The sequence below is a fragment of the Eleutherodactylus coqui genome, unplaced genomic scaffold (assembly GCF_035609145.1).
Source record: "Eleutherodactylus coqui strain aEleCoq1 unplaced genomic scaffold, aEleCoq1.hap1 HAP1_SCAFFOLD_452, whole genome shotgun sequence".
NCBI lineage: Eukaryota > Metazoa > Chordata > Amphibia > Anura > Eleutherodactylidae > Eleutherodactylus > Eleutherodactylus coqui.
The window spans coordinates 20395-32755 of NW_027102021.1; the positions used below are offsets into that span (position 1 = coordinate 20395).

Here is a 12361-nt window from a genome sequence, read left to right on the forward strand (position 1 = left end):
TCCTATGGGCTTTCTGCAGTGCGAACGCACCTCCGAAAAGGAAAGAAACCTACTCACGGCCATAAAAGTCAACGGGACCTGGGATTCCCAGCCGGTCACCCATACTGGTACTTGCCAGGCCTCAAGCTGGCTGGCGGCCGCGATCTGACGAGAGCAGGCACATTCAGCTTAGAATGCCCGTTGACAGCTCGTCCTCCTTTCCTATGGGCTTTCTGCAGTGCGAACGCACCTCCGAAAAGGAAAGCAACCTACTCACGGCCTTAAAAGTCAGCATGACCTGGGATTCCCAGCCGGTCACCCATACTGGTACTTGCCAGGCCTCAAGCTGGCTGGCGGCCGCGATCTGACGAGAGCAGGCACATTCAGCTTAGAATGCCCGTTGACAGCTCCTCCTCCTTTCCTATGGGCTTTCTGCAGTGCGAACGCACCTCCGAAAAGGAAAGAAACCTACTCACGGCCTTAAAAGTCAACGGGACCTGGGATTCCCAGCCGGTCACCCATACTGGTACTTGCCAGGCCTCAAGCTGGCTGGCGGCCGCGATCTGACGAGAGCAGGCACATTCAGCTTAGAATGCCCATTGACAGCTTCTCCTCCTTTCCTATGGGCTTTCTGCAGTGCGAACGCACCTCCGAAAAGGAAAGAAACCTACTCACGGCCTTAAAAGTCAACGGGACCTGGGATTCCCAGCCGGTCACCCATACTGGTACTTGCCAGGCCTCAAGCTGGCTGGCGGCCGCGATCTGACGAGAGCAGGCACATTCAGCTTAGAATGCCCGTTGACAGCTCCTCCTCCTCCTTTCCTATGGGCTTTCTGCAGTGCGAACGCACCTCCGAAACGGAAAGAAACCTACTCACGGCCTTAAAAGTCAGCGGGACCTGGGATTCCCAGCCGGTCACCCATACTGGTACTTGCCAGGCCTCAAGCTGGCTGGCGGCCGCGATCTGACGAGAGCAGGCACATTCAGCTTAGAATGCCCGTTGACAGCTCCTCCTCCTTTCCTATGGGCTTTCTGCAGTGCGAACGCACCTCCGAATAGGAAAGAAACCTACTCACGGCCTTAAAAGTCAACGGGACCTGGGATTCCCAGCCGGTCACCCATACTGGTACTTGCCAGGCCTCAAGCTGGCTGGCGGCCGCGATCTGACGAGAGCAGGCACATTCAGCTTAGAATGCCCGTTGACAGCTCCTCCTCCTTTCCTATGGGCTTTCTGCAGTGCGATCGCACCTCCGAAAAGGAAAGAAACCTACTCACGGCCTTAAAAGTCAACGGGACCTGGGATTCCCAGCCGGTCACCCATACTGGTACTTGCCAGGCCTCAAGCTGGCTGGCGGCCGCGATCTGACGAGAGCAGGCACATTCAGCTTAGAATGCCCGTTGACAGCTCCTCCTCCTTTCCTATGGGCTTTCTGCAGTGCGAACGCACCTCCGAAAAGGAAAGAAACCTACTCACGGCCTTAAAAGTCAACGGGACCTGGGATTACCAGCCGGTCACCCATACTGGTACTTGCCAGGCCTCAAGCTGGCTGGCGGCCGCGATCTGACGAGAGCAGGCACATTCAGCTTAGGATGCCCGTTGACAGCTCCTCCTCCTTTCCTATGGGCTTTCTGCAGTGCGAACGCACCTCCGAAAAGGAAAGAAACCTACTCACGGCCTTAAAAGTCAATGGGACCTGGGATTCCCAGCCGGTCACCCATACTGGTACTTGCCAGGCCTCAAGCTGGCTGGCGGCCGCGATCTGACGAGAGCAGGCACATTCAGCTTAGAATGCCCGTTGACAGCTCCTCCTCCTTTCCTATGGGCTTTCTGCAGTGCGAACGCACCTCCGAAAAGGAAAGAAACCTACTCACGGCCTTAAAAGTCAACGGGACCTGGCATTCCCAGCCGGTCACCCATACTGGTACTTGCCAGGCCTCAAACTGGCTGGCGGCCGCGATCTGACGAGACCAGGCACATTCAGCTTAGAATGCCCGTTGACAGCTCCTCCTCCTTTCCTATGGGCTTTCTGCAGTGCGAACGCACCTCCGAAAAGGAAAAAAACCTACTCACGGCCTTAAAAGTCAACGGGACCTGGGATTCCCAGCCGGTCACCCATACTGGTACTTGCCAGGCCTCAAGCTGGCTGGCGGCCGCGATCTGACGAGACCAGGCACATTCAGCTTAGAATGCCCGTTGACAGCTCCTCCTCCTTTCCTATGGGCTTTCTGCAGTGCGAACGCACCTCCGAAAAGGAAAAAAACCTACTCACGGCCTTAAAAGTCAACGGGACCTGGGATTCCCAGCCGGTCACCCATACTGGTACTTGCCAGGCCTCAAGCTGGCTGGCGGCCGCGATCTGACGAGAGCAGGCACATTCAGCTTAGAATGCCCGTTGACAGCTCCTCCTCCTTTCCTATGGGCTTTCTGCAGTGCGAACGCACCTCCGAAAAGGAAAGCAACCTGCTCACGGCCTTAAAAGTCAACGGGACCTGGGATTCCCAGCCGGTCACCCATACTGGTACTTGCCAGGCCTCAAGCTGGCTGGCGGCCGCGATCTGACGAGAGCAGGCACATTCAGCTTAGAATGCCCGTTGACAGCTCCTCCTCCTTTCCTATGGGCTTTCTGCAGTGCGAACGCACCTCCGAAAAGGAAAGCAACCTGCTCACGGCCTTAAAAGTCAACGGGACCTGGGATTCCCAGCCGGTCACCCATACTGGTACTTGCCAGGCCTCAAGCTGGCTGGCGGCCGCGATCTGACGAGAGCAGGCACATTCAGCTTAGAATGCCCGTTGACAGCTCCTCCTCCTTTCCTATGGGCTTTCTGCAGTGCGAACGCACCTCCGAAAAGGAAAGAAACCTACTCACGGCCTTAAAAGTCAACGGGACCTGGGATTCCCAGCCGGTCACCCATACTGGTACTTGCCAGGCCTCAAGCTGGCTGGCGGCCGTGATCTGACGAGAGCAGGCACATTCAGCTTAGAATGCCCGTTGACAGCTCCTCCTCCTTTCCTATGGGCTTTCTGCAGTGCGAACGCACTTCCGAAAAGGAAAGAAACCTACTCACGGCCTTAAAAGTCAACGGGACCTGGGATTCCCAGCCGGTCACCCATACTGGTACTTGCCAGGCCTCAAGCTGGCTGGCGGCCGCGATCTGACGAGAGCAGGCACATTCAGCTTAGAATGCCCGTTGACAGCTCCTCCTCCTTTCCTATGGGCTTTCTGCAGTGCGAACGCACCTCCGAAAAGGAAAGAAACCTACCCACGGCCTTAAAAGTCAACGGGACCTGGGATTCCCAGCCGGTCACCCATACTGGTACTTGCCAGGCCTCAAGCTGGCTGGCGGCCGCGATCTGACGAGAGCAGGCACATTCAGCTTAGAATGCCCGTTGACATCTCCTCCTCCTTTCCTATGGGCTTTCTGCAGTGCGAACGCACCTCCGAAAAGGAAAGCAACCTACTCACGGCCTTAAAAGTCAACGGGACCTGGGATTCCCAGCCGCTCACCCATACTGGTACTTGCCAGGCCTCAAGCTGGCTGGCGGCCGCGATCTGACGAGAGCAGGCACATTCAGCTTAGAATGCCCGTTGACAGCTCCTCCTCCTTTCCTATGGGCTTTCTGCAGTGCGAACGCACCTCCGAAAAGGAAAGAAACCTACTCACGGCCTTAAAAGTCAACGGGACCTGGCATTCCCAGCCGGTCACCCATACTGGTACTTGCCAGGCCTCAAACTGGCTGGCGGCCGCGATCTGACGAGACCAGGCACATTCAGCTTAGAATGCCCGTTGACAGCTCCTCCTCCTTTCCTATGGGCTTTCTGCAGTGCGAACGCACCTCCGAAAAGGAAAAAAACCTACTCACGGCCTTAAAAGTCAACGGGACCTGGGATTCCCAGCCGGTCACCCATACTGGTACTTGCCAGGCCTCAAGCTGGCTGGCGGCCGCGATCTGACGAGACCAGGCACATTCAGCTTAGAATGCCCGTTGACAGCTCCTCCTCCTTTCCTATGGGCTTTCTGCAGTGCGAACGCACCTCCGAAAAGGAAAAAAACCTACTCACGGCCTTAAAAGTCAACGGGACCTGGGATTCCCAGCCGGTCACCCATACTGGTACTTGCCAGGCCTCAAGCTGGCTGGCGGCCGCGATCTGACGAGAGCAGGCACATTCAGCTTAGAATGCCCGTTGACAGCTCCTCCTCCTTTCCTATGGGCTTTCTGCAGTGCGAACGCACCTCCGAAAAGGAAAGCAACCTGCTCACGGCCTTAAAAGTCAACGGGACCTGGGATTCCCAGCCGGTCACCCATACTGGTACTTGCCAGGCCTCAAGCTGGCTGGCGGCCGCGATCTGACGAGAGCAGGCACATTCAGCTTAGAATGCCCGTTGACAGCTCCTCCTCCTTTCCTATGGGCTTTCTGCAGTGCGAACGCACCTCCGAAAAGGAAAGAAACCTACCCACGGCCTTAAAAGTCAACGGGACCTGGGATTCCCAGCCGGTCACCCATACTGGTACTTGCCAGGCCTCAAGCTGGCTGGCGGCCGCGATCTGACGAGAGCAGGCACATTCAGCTTAGAATGCCCGTTGACATCTCCTCCTCCTTTCCTATGGGCTTTCTGCAGTGCGAACGCACCTCCGAAAAGGAAAGCAACCTACTCACGGCCTTAAAAGTCAACGGGACCTGGGATTCCCAGCCGCTCACCCATACTGGTACTTGCCAGGCCTCAAGCTGGCTGGCGGCCGCGATCTGACGAGAGCAGGCACATTCAGCTTAGAATGCCCGTTGACAGCTCCTCCTCCTTTCCTATGGGCTTTCTGCAGTGCGAACGCACCTCCGAAAAGGAAAGAAACCTACTCACGGCCTTAAAAGTCAACGGGACCTGGGATTCCCAGCCGGTCACCCATACTGGTACTTGCCAGGCCTCAAGCTGGCTGGCGGCCGCGATCTGACGAGAGCAGGCACATTCAGCTTAGAATTCCCGTTGACAGCTCCTCCTCCTTTCCTATGGGCTTTCTGCAGTGCGAACGCACCTCCGAAAAGGAAAGAAACCTACTCACGGCCTTAAAAGTCAACGGGACCTGGGATTCCCAGCCGGTCACCCATACTGGTACTTGCCAGGCCTCAAGCTGGCTGGCGGCCGCGATCTGACGAGAGCAGGCACATTCAGCTTAGAATGCCCGTTGACAGCTCCTCCTCCTTTCCTATGGGCTTTCTGCAGTGCGAACGCACCTCCAAAAAGGAAAGAAACCTACTCACGGCCTTAAAAGTCAACGGGACCTGGGATTCCCAGCCGGTCACCCATACTGGTACTTGCCAGGCCTCAAGCTGGCTGGCGGCCGCGATCTGACGAGAGCAGGCACATTCAGCTTAGAATGCCCGTTGACAGCTCCTCCTCCTTTCCTATGGGCTTTCTGCAGTGCGAACGCACCTCCGAAAAGGAAAGAAACCTACCCACGGCCTTAAAAGTCAACGGGACCTGGGATTCCCAGCCGGTCACCCATACTGGTACTTGCCAGGCCTCAAGCTGGCTGGCGGCCGCGATCTGACGAGAGCAGGCACATTCAGCTTAGAATGCCCGTTGACATCTCCTCCTCCTTTCCTATGGGCTTTCTGCAGTGCGAACGCACCTCCGAAAAGGAAAGCAACCTACTCACGGCCTTAAAAGTCAACGGGACCTGGGATTCCCAGCCGCTCACCCATACTGGTACTTGCCAGGCCTCAAGCTGGCTGGCGGCCGCGATCTGACGAGAGCAGGCACATTCAGCTTAGAATGCCCGTTGACAGCTCCTCCTCCTTTCCTATGGGCTTTCTGCAGTGCGAACGCACCTCCGAAAAGGAAAGAAACCTACTCACGGCCTTAAAAGTCAACGGGACCTGGGATTCCCAGCCGGTCACCCATACTGGTACTTGCCAGGCCTCAAGCTGGCTGGCGGCCGCGATCTGACGAGAGCAGGCACATTCAGCTTAGAATGCCCGTTGACAGCTCCTCCTCCTTTCCTATGGGCTTTCTGCAGTGCGAACGCACCTCCGAAAAGGAAAGCAACCTGCTCACGGCCTTAAAAGTCAACGGGACCTGGGATTCCCAGCCGGTCACCCATACTGGTACTTGCCAGGCCTCAAGCTGGCTGGCGGCCGCGATCTGACGAGAGCAGGCACATTCAGCTTAGAATGCCCGTTGACAGCTCCTCCTCCTTTCCTATGGGCTTTCTGCAGTGCGAACGCACCTCCGAAAAGGAAAGCAACCTGCTCACGGCCTTAAAAGTCAACGGGACCTGGGATTCCCAGCCGGTCACCCATACTGGTACTTGCCAGGCCTCAAGCTGGCTGGCGGCCGCGATCTGACGAGAGCAGGCACATTCAGCTTAGAATGCCCGTTGACAGCTCCTCCTCCTTTCCTATGGGCTTTCTGCAGTGCGAACGCACCTCCGAAAAGGAAAGAAACCTACCCACGGCCTTAAAAGTCAACGGGACCTGGGATTCCCAGCCGGTCACCCATACTGGTACTTGCCAGGCCTCAAGCTGGCTGGCGGCCGCGATCTGACGAGAGCAGGCACATTCAGCTTAGAATGCCCGTTGACATCTCCTCCTCCTTTCCTATGGGCTTTCTGCAGTGCGAACGCACCTCCGAAAAGGAAAGCAACCTACTCACGGCCTTAAAAGTCAACGGGACCTGGGATTCCCAGCCGCTCACCCATACTGGTACTTGCCAGGCCTCAAGCTGGCTGGCGGCCGCGATCTGACGAGAGCAGGCACATTCAGCTTAGAATGCCCGTTGACAGCTCCTCCTCCTTTCCTATGGGCTTTCTGCAGTGCGAACGCACCTCCGAAAAGGAAAGAAACCTACTCACGGCCTTAAAAGTCAACGGGACCTGGGATTCCCAGCCGGTCACCCATACTGGTACTTGCCAGGCCTCAAGCTGGCTGGCGGCCGCGATCTGACGAGAGCAGGCACATTCAGCTTAGAATTCCCGTTGACAGCTCCTCCTCCTTTCCTATGGGCTTTCTGCAGTGCGAACGCACCTCCGAAAAGGAAAGAAACCTACTCACGGCCTTAAAAGTCAACGGGACCTGGGATTCCCAGCCGGTCACCCATACTGGTACTTGCCAGGCCTCAAGCTGGCTGGCGGCCGCGATCTGACGAGAGCAGGCACATTCAGCTTAGAATGCCCGTTGACAGCTCCTCCTCCTTTCCTATGGGCTTTCTGCAGTGCGAACGCACCTCCAAAAAGGAAAGAAACCTACTCACGGCCTTAAAAGTCAACGGGACCTGGGATTCCCAGCCGGTCACCCATACTGGTACTTGCCAGGCCTCAAGCTGGCTGGCGGCCGCGATCTGACGAGAGCAGGCACATTCAGCTTAGAATGCCCGTTGACAGCTCCTCCTCCTTTCCTATGGGCTTTCTGCAGTGCGAACGCACCTCCGAAAAGGAAAGAAACCTACCCACGGCCTTAAAAGTCAACGGGACCTGGGATTCCCAGCCGGTCACCCATACTGGTACTTGCCAGGCCTCAAGCTGGCTGGCGGCCGCGATCTGACGAGAGCAGGCACATTCAGCTTAGAATGCCCGTTGACATCTCCTCCTCCTTTCCTATGGGCTTTCTGCAGTGCGAACGCACCTCCGAAAAGGAAAGCAACCTACTCACGGCCTTAAAAGTCAACGGGACCTGGGATTCCCAGCCGCTCACCCATACTGGTACTTGCCAGGCCTCAAGCTGGCTGGCGGCCGCGATCTGACGAGAGCAGGCACATTCAGCTTAGAATGCCCGTTGACAGCTCCTCCTCCTTTCCTATGGGCTTTCTGCAGTGCGAACGCACCTCCGAAAAGGAAAGAAACCTACTCACGGCCTTAAAAGTCAACGGGACCTGGGATTCCCAGCCGGTCACCCATACTGGTACTTGCCAGGCCTCAAGCTGGCTGGCGGCCGCGATCTGACGAGAGCAGGCACATTCAGCTTAGAATTCCCGTTGACAGCTCCTCCTCCTTTCCTATGGGCTTTCTGCAGTGCGAACGCACCTCCGAAAAGGAAAGAAACCTACTCACGGCCTTAAAAGTCAACGGGACCTGGGATTCCCAGCCGGTCACCCATACTGGTACTTGCCAGGCCTCAAGCTGGCTGGCGGCCGCGATCTGACGAGAGCAGGCACATTCAGCTTAGAATGCCCGTTGACAGCTCCTCCTCCTTTCCTATGGGCTTTCTGCAGTGCGAACGCACCTCCAAAAAGGAAAGAAACCTACTCACGGCCTTAAAAGTCAACGGGACCTGGGATTCCCAGCCGGTCACCCATACTGGTACTTGCCAGGCCTCAAGCTGGCTGGCGGCCGCGATCTGACGAGAGCAGGCACATTCAGCTTAGAATGCCCGTTGACAGCTCCTCCTCCTTTCCTATGGGCTTTCTGCAGTGCGAACGCACCTCCGAAAAGGAAAGCAACCTACTCACGGCCTTAAAAGTCAACGGGACCTGGGATTCCCAGCCGGTCACCCATACTGGTACTTGCCAGGCCTCAAGCTGGCTGGCGGCCGCGATCTGACGAGAGCAGGCACATTCAGCTTAGAATGCCTGTTGACAGCTCCTCCTCCTTTCCTATGGGCTTTCTGCAGTGCGAACGCACCTCCGAAAAGGAAAGAAACCTACTCACGGCCATAAAAGTCAACGGGACCTGGGATTCCCAGCCGGTCACCCATACTGGTACTTGCCAGGCCTCAAGCTGGCTGGCGGCCGCGATCTGACGAGAGCAGGCACATTCAGCTTAGAATGCCCGTTGACAGCTCCTCCTCCTTTCCTATGGGCTTTCTGCAGTGCGAACGCACCTCCGAAAAGGAAAGCAACCTACTCACGGCCTTAAAAGTCAGCATGACCTGGGATTCCCAGCCGGTCACCCATACTGGTACTTGCCAGGCCTCAAGCTGGCTGGCGGCCGCGATCTGACGAGAGCAGGCACATTCAGCTTAGAATGCCCGTTGACAGCTCCTCCTCCTTTCCTATGGGCTTTCTGCATTGCGAACGCACCTCCGAAAAGGAAAGAAACCTACTCACGGCCTTAAAAGTCAACGGGACCTGGGATTCCCAGCCGGTCACCCATACTGGTACTTGCCAGGCCTCAAGCTGGCTGGCGGCCGCGATCTGACGAGAGCAGGCACATTCAGCTTAGAATGCCCATTGACAGCTTCTCCTCCTTTCCTATGGGCTTTCTGCAGTGCGAACGCACCTCCGAAAAGGAAAGAAACCTACTCACGGCCTTAAAAGTCAACGGGACCTGGGATTCCCAGCCGGTCACCCATACTGGTACTTGCCAGGCCTCAAGCTGGCTGGCGGCCGCGATCTGACGAGAGCAGGCACATTCAGCTTAGAATGCCCGTTGACAGCTCCTCCTCCTCCTTTCCTATGGGCTTTCTGCAGTGCGAACGCACCTCCGAAACGGAAAGAAACCTACTCACGGCCTTAAAAGTCAGCGGGACCTGGGATTCCCAGCCGGTCACCCATACTGGTACTTGCCAGGCCTCAAGCTGGCTGGCGGCCGCGATATGACGAGAGCAGGCACATTCAGCTTAGAATGCCCGTTGACAGCTCCTCCTCCTTTCCTATGGGCTTTCTGCAGTGCGAACGCACCTCCGAATAGGAAAGAAACCTACTCACGGCCTTAAAAGTCAACGGGACCTGGGATTCCCAGCCGGTCACCCATACTGGTACTTGCCAGGCCTCAAGCTGGCTGGCGGCCGCGATCTGACGAGAGCAGGCACATTCAGCTTAGAATGCCCGTTGACAGCTCCTCCTCCTTTCCTATGGGCTTTCTGCAGTGCGATCGCACCTCCGAAAAGGAAAGAAACCTACTCACGGCCTTAAAAGTCTACGGGACCTGGGATTCCCAGCCGGTCACCCATACTGGTACTTGCCAGGCCTCAAGCTGGCTGGCGGCCGCGATCTGACGAGAGCAGGCACATTCAGCTTAGAATGCCCGTTGACAGCTCCTCCTCCTTTCCTATGGGCTTTCTGCAGTGCGAACGCACCTCCGAAAAGGAAAGAAACCTACTCACGGCCTTAAAAGTCAACGGGACCTGGGATTACCAGCCGGTCACCCATACTGGTACTTGCCAGGCCTCAAGCTGGCTGGCGGCCGCGATCTGACGAGAGCAGGCACATTCAGCTTAGGATGCCCGTTGACAGCTCCTCCTCCTTTCCTATGGGCTTTCTGCAGTGCGAACGCACCTCCGAAAAGGAAAGAAACCTACTCACGGCCTTAAAAGTCAATGGGACCTGGGATTCCCAGCCGGTCACCCATACTGGTACTTGCCAGGCCTCAAGCTGGCTGGCGGCCGCGATCTGACGAGACCAGGCACATTCAGCTTAGAATGCCCGTTGACAGCTCCTCCTCCTTTCCTATGGGCTTTCTGCAGTGCGAACGCACCTCCGAAAAGGAAAAAAACCTACTCACGGCCTTAAAAGTCAACGGGACCTGGGATTCCCAGCCGGTCACCCATACTGGTACTTGCCAGGCCTCAAGCTGGCTGGCAGCCGCGATCTGACGAGACCAAGCACATTCAGCTTAGAATGCCCGTTGACAGCTCCTCCTCCTTTCCTATGGGCTTTCTGCAGTGCGAACGCACCTCCGAAAAGGAAAAAAACCTACTCACGGCCTTAAAAGTCAACGGGACCTGGGATTCCCAGCCGGTCACCCATACTGGTACTTGCCAGGCCTCAAGCTGGCTGGCGGCCGCGATCTGACGAGAGCAGGCACATTCAGCTTAGAATGCCCGTTGACAGCTCCTCCTCCTTTCCTATGGGCTTTCTGCAGTGCGAACGCACCTCCGAAAAGGAAAGCAACCTGCTCACGGCCTTAAAAGTCAACGGGACCTGGGATTCCCAGCCGGTCACCCATACTGGTACTTGCCAGGCCTCAAGCTGGCTGGCGGCCGCGATCTGACGAGAGCAGGCACATTCAGCTTAGAATGCCCGTTGACAGCTCCTCCTCCTTTCCTATGGGCTTTCTGCAGTGCGAACGCACCTCCGAAAAGGAAAGCAACCTGCTCACGGCCTTAAAAGTCAACGGGACCTGGGATTCCCAGCCGGTCACCCATACTGGTACTTGCCAGGCCTCAAGCTGGCTGGCGGCCGCGATCTGACGAGAGCAGGCACATTCAGCTTAGAATGCCCGTTGACAGCTCCTCCTCCTTTCCTATGGGCTTTCTGCAGTGCGAACGCACCTCCGAAAAGGAAAGAAACCTACTCACGGCCTTAAAAGTCAACGGGACCTGGGATTCCCAGCCGGTCACCCATACTGGTACTTGCCAGGCCTCAAGCTGGCTGGCGGCCGTGATCTGACGAGAGCAGGCACATTCAGCTTAGAATGCCCGTTGACAGCTCCTCCTCCTTTCCTATGGGCTTTCTGCAGTGCGAACGCACTTCCGAAAAGGAAAGAAACCTACTCACGGCCTTAAAAGTCAACGGGACCTGGGATTCCCAGCCGGTCACCCATACTGGTACTTGCCAGGCCTCAAGCTGGCTGGCGGCCGCGATCTGACGAGAGCAGGCACATTCAGCTTAGAATGCCCGTTGACAGCTCCGCCTCCTTTCCTATGGGCTTTCTGCAGTGCGAACGCACCTCCGAAAAGGAAAGAAACCTACTCACGGCCTTAAAAGTCAACGGGACCTGGGATTCCCAGCCGGTCACCCATACTGGTACTTGCCAGGCCTCAAGCTGGCTGGCGGCCGCAATCTGACGAGAGCAGGCACATTCAGCTTAGAATGCCCGTTGACAGCTCCTCCTCCTTTCCTATGGGCTTTCTGCAGTGCGAACGCACCTCCGAAAAGGAAAGAAACCTACCCACGGCCTTAAAAGTCAACGGGACCTGGGATTCCCAGCCGGTCACCCATACTGGTACTTGCCAGGCCTCAAGCTGGCTGGCGGCCGCGATCTGACGAGAGCAGGCACATTCAGCTTAGAATGCCCGTTGACATCTCCTCCTCCTTTCCTATGGGCTTTCTGCAGTGCGAACGCACCTCCGAAAAGGAAAGCAACCTACTCACGGCCTTAAAAGTCAACGGGACCTGGGATTCCCAGCCGCTCACCCATACTGGTACTTGCCAGGCCTCAAGCTGGCTGGCGGCCGCGATCTGACGAGAGCAGGCACATTCAGCTTAGAATGCCCGTTGACAGCTCCTCCTCCTTTCCTATGGGCTTTCTGCAGTGCGAACGCACCTCCGAAAAGGAAAGAAACCTACTCACGGCCTTAAAAGTCAACGGGACCTGGCATTCCCAGCCGGTCACCCATACTGGTACTTGCCAGGCCTCAAACTGGCTGGCGGCCGCGATCTGACGAGACCAGGCACATTCAGCTTAGAATGCCCGTTGACAGCTCCTCCTCCTTTCCTATGGGCTTTCTGC

General features: G+C 56.7%; 58 pseudogenes; all 58 read right to left on the reverse strand.

Moving 5' to 3' along the window:
- Nucleotides 1-66: 66 nt before the first annotated feature.
- Nucleotides 67-185, reverse strand: LOC136594297 (5S ribosomal RNA; annotated as a pseudogene).
- Nucleotides 186-464: 279 nt separating this feature from the next.
- LOC136594498 (5S ribosomal RNA) lies at nucleotides 465-583 on the reverse strand (annotated as a pseudogene).
- An 80-nt stretch (nucleotides 584-663) lies between these two features.
- On the reverse strand, nucleotides 664-782 carry LOC136594299 (5S ribosomal RNA; annotated as a pseudogene).
- An 83-nt stretch (nucleotides 783-865) lies between these two features.
- On the reverse strand, nucleotides 866-984 carry LOC136594556 (5S ribosomal RNA; annotated as a pseudogene).
- Nucleotides 985-1064: 80 nt separating this feature from the next.
- Nucleotides 1065-1183, reverse strand: LOC136594300 (5S ribosomal RNA; annotated as a pseudogene).
- An 80-nt stretch (nucleotides 1184-1263) lies between these two features.
- Nucleotides 1264-1382, reverse strand: LOC136594301 (5S ribosomal RNA; annotated as a pseudogene).
- Nucleotides 1383-1462: 80 nt separating this feature from the next.
- LOC136594624 (5S ribosomal RNA) lies at nucleotides 1463-1581 on the reverse strand (annotated as a pseudogene).
- An 80-nt stretch (nucleotides 1582-1661) lies between these two features.
- LOC136594552 (5S ribosomal RNA) lies at nucleotides 1662-1780 on the reverse strand (annotated as a pseudogene).
- An 80-nt stretch (nucleotides 1781-1860) lies between these two features.
- LOC136594632 (5S ribosomal RNA) lies at nucleotides 1861-1979 on the reverse strand (annotated as a pseudogene).
- An 80-nt stretch (nucleotides 1980-2059) lies between these two features.
- Nucleotides 2060-2178, reverse strand: LOC136594573 (5S ribosomal RNA; annotated as a pseudogene).
- An 80-nt stretch (nucleotides 2179-2258) lies between these two features.
- LOC136594302 (5S ribosomal RNA) lies at nucleotides 2259-2377 on the reverse strand (annotated as a pseudogene).
- Nucleotides 2378-2457: 80 nt separating this feature from the next.
- On the reverse strand, nucleotides 2458-2576 carry LOC136594303 (5S ribosomal RNA; annotated as a pseudogene).
- Nucleotides 2577-2656: 80 nt separating this feature from the next.
- LOC136594304 (5S ribosomal RNA) lies at nucleotides 2657-2775 on the reverse strand (annotated as a pseudogene).
- Nucleotides 2776-2855: 80 nt separating this feature from the next.
- On the reverse strand, nucleotides 2856-2974 carry LOC136594553 (5S ribosomal RNA; annotated as a pseudogene).
- Nucleotides 2975-3054: 80 nt separating this feature from the next.
- LOC136594305 (5S ribosomal RNA) lies at nucleotides 3055-3173 on the reverse strand (annotated as a pseudogene).
- An 80-nt stretch (nucleotides 3174-3253) lies between these two features.
- On the reverse strand, nucleotides 3254-3372 carry LOC136594307 (5S ribosomal RNA; annotated as a pseudogene).
- Nucleotides 3373-3452: 80 nt separating this feature from the next.
- Nucleotides 3453-3571, reverse strand: LOC136594611 (5S ribosomal RNA; annotated as a pseudogene).
- Nucleotides 3572-3651: 80 nt separating this feature from the next.
- Nucleotides 3652-3770, reverse strand: LOC136594633 (5S ribosomal RNA; annotated as a pseudogene).
- An 80-nt stretch (nucleotides 3771-3850) lies between these two features.
- Nucleotides 3851-3969, reverse strand: LOC136594574 (5S ribosomal RNA; annotated as a pseudogene).
- An 80-nt stretch (nucleotides 3970-4049) lies between these two features.
- On the reverse strand, nucleotides 4050-4168 carry LOC136594308 (5S ribosomal RNA; annotated as a pseudogene).
- An 80-nt stretch (nucleotides 4169-4248) lies between these two features.
- Nucleotides 4249-4367, reverse strand: LOC136594309 (5S ribosomal RNA; annotated as a pseudogene).
- Nucleotides 4368-4447: 80 nt separating this feature from the next.
- Nucleotides 4448-4566, reverse strand: LOC136594311 (5S ribosomal RNA; annotated as a pseudogene).
- Nucleotides 4567-4646: 80 nt separating this feature from the next.
- LOC136594612 (5S ribosomal RNA) lies at nucleotides 4647-4765 on the reverse strand (annotated as a pseudogene).
- An 80-nt stretch (nucleotides 4766-4845) lies between these two features.
- LOC136594512 (5S ribosomal RNA) lies at nucleotides 4846-4964 on the reverse strand (annotated as a pseudogene).
- Nucleotides 4965-5044: 80 nt separating this feature from the next.
- LOC136594312 (5S ribosomal RNA) lies at nucleotides 5045-5163 on the reverse strand (annotated as a pseudogene).
- Nucleotides 5164-5243: 80 nt separating this feature from the next.
- LOC136594313 (5S ribosomal RNA) lies at nucleotides 5244-5362 on the reverse strand (annotated as a pseudogene).
- Nucleotides 5363-5442: 80 nt separating this feature from the next.
- Nucleotides 5443-5561, reverse strand: LOC136594314 (5S ribosomal RNA; annotated as a pseudogene).
- An 80-nt stretch (nucleotides 5562-5641) lies between these two features.
- Nucleotides 5642-5760, reverse strand: LOC136594613 (5S ribosomal RNA; annotated as a pseudogene).
- An 80-nt stretch (nucleotides 5761-5840) lies between these two features.
- Nucleotides 5841-5959, reverse strand: LOC136594315 (5S ribosomal RNA; annotated as a pseudogene).
- An 80-nt stretch (nucleotides 5960-6039) lies between these two features.
- LOC136594316 (5S ribosomal RNA) lies at nucleotides 6040-6158 on the reverse strand (annotated as a pseudogene).
- Nucleotides 6159-6238: 80 nt separating this feature from the next.
- On the reverse strand, nucleotides 6239-6357 carry LOC136594318 (5S ribosomal RNA; annotated as a pseudogene).
- Nucleotides 6358-6437: 80 nt separating this feature from the next.
- Nucleotides 6438-6556, reverse strand: LOC136594319 (5S ribosomal RNA; annotated as a pseudogene).
- An 80-nt stretch (nucleotides 6557-6636) lies between these two features.
- Nucleotides 6637-6755, reverse strand: LOC136594616 (5S ribosomal RNA; annotated as a pseudogene).
- Nucleotides 6756-6835: 80 nt separating this feature from the next.
- On the reverse strand, nucleotides 6836-6954 carry LOC136594513 (5S ribosomal RNA; annotated as a pseudogene).
- Nucleotides 6955-7034: 80 nt separating this feature from the next.
- On the reverse strand, nucleotides 7035-7153 carry LOC136594320 (5S ribosomal RNA; annotated as a pseudogene).
- Nucleotides 7154-7233: 80 nt separating this feature from the next.
- Nucleotides 7234-7352, reverse strand: LOC136594321 (5S ribosomal RNA; annotated as a pseudogene).
- An 80-nt stretch (nucleotides 7353-7432) lies between these two features.
- On the reverse strand, nucleotides 7433-7551 carry LOC136594323 (5S ribosomal RNA; annotated as a pseudogene).
- An 80-nt stretch (nucleotides 7552-7631) lies between these two features.
- Nucleotides 7632-7750, reverse strand: LOC136594617 (5S ribosomal RNA; annotated as a pseudogene).
- Nucleotides 7751-7830: 80 nt separating this feature from the next.
- LOC136594514 (5S ribosomal RNA) lies at nucleotides 7831-7949 on the reverse strand (annotated as a pseudogene).
- Nucleotides 7950-8029: 80 nt separating this feature from the next.
- LOC136594324 (5S ribosomal RNA) lies at nucleotides 8030-8148 on the reverse strand (annotated as a pseudogene).
- An 80-nt stretch (nucleotides 8149-8228) lies between these two features.
- LOC136594325 (5S ribosomal RNA) lies at nucleotides 8229-8347 on the reverse strand (annotated as a pseudogene).
- Nucleotides 8348-8427: 80 nt separating this feature from the next.
- Nucleotides 8428-8546, reverse strand: LOC136594577 (5S ribosomal RNA; annotated as a pseudogene).
- An 80-nt stretch (nucleotides 8547-8626) lies between these two features.
- LOC136594326 (5S ribosomal RNA) lies at nucleotides 8627-8745 on the reverse strand (annotated as a pseudogene).
- A 279-nt stretch (nucleotides 8746-9024) lies between these two features.
- Nucleotides 9025-9143, reverse strand: LOC136594499 (5S ribosomal RNA; annotated as a pseudogene).
- Nucleotides 9144-9223: 80 nt separating this feature from the next.
- On the reverse strand, nucleotides 9224-9342 carry LOC136594327 (5S ribosomal RNA; annotated as a pseudogene).
- A 282-nt stretch (nucleotides 9343-9624) lies between these two features.
- LOC136594329 (5S ribosomal RNA) lies at nucleotides 9625-9743 on the reverse strand (annotated as a pseudogene).
- An 80-nt stretch (nucleotides 9744-9823) lies between these two features.
- On the reverse strand, nucleotides 9824-9942 carry LOC136594502 (5S ribosomal RNA; annotated as a pseudogene).
- Nucleotides 9943-10022: 80 nt separating this feature from the next.
- On the reverse strand, nucleotides 10023-10141 carry LOC136594625 (5S ribosomal RNA; annotated as a pseudogene).
- A 279-nt stretch (nucleotides 10142-10420) lies between these two features.
- On the reverse strand, nucleotides 10421-10539 carry LOC136594636 (5S ribosomal RNA; annotated as a pseudogene).
- An 80-nt stretch (nucleotides 10540-10619) lies between these two features.
- LOC136594330 (5S ribosomal RNA) lies at nucleotides 10620-10738 on the reverse strand (annotated as a pseudogene).
- An 80-nt stretch (nucleotides 10739-10818) lies between these two features.
- LOC136594331 (5S ribosomal RNA) lies at nucleotides 10819-10937 on the reverse strand (annotated as a pseudogene).
- Nucleotides 10938-11017: 80 nt separating this feature from the next.
- LOC136594332 (5S ribosomal RNA) lies at nucleotides 11018-11136 on the reverse strand (annotated as a pseudogene).
- Nucleotides 11137-11216: 80 nt separating this feature from the next.
- Nucleotides 11217-11335, reverse strand: LOC136594555 (5S ribosomal RNA; annotated as a pseudogene).
- An 80-nt stretch (nucleotides 11336-11415) lies between these two features.
- Nucleotides 11416-11534, reverse strand: LOC136594333 (5S ribosomal RNA; annotated as a pseudogene).
- An 80-nt stretch (nucleotides 11535-11614) lies between these two features.
- Nucleotides 11615-11733, reverse strand: LOC136594534 (5S ribosomal RNA; annotated as a pseudogene).
- An 80-nt stretch (nucleotides 11734-11813) lies between these two features.
- Nucleotides 11814-11932, reverse strand: LOC136594335 (5S ribosomal RNA; annotated as a pseudogene).
- Nucleotides 11933-12012: 80 nt separating this feature from the next.
- Nucleotides 12013-12131, reverse strand: LOC136594618 (5S ribosomal RNA; annotated as a pseudogene).
- Nucleotides 12132-12211: 80 nt separating this feature from the next.
- Nucleotides 12212-12330, reverse strand: LOC136594634 (5S ribosomal RNA; annotated as a pseudogene).
- Nucleotides 12331-12361: the final 31 nt, after the last annotated feature.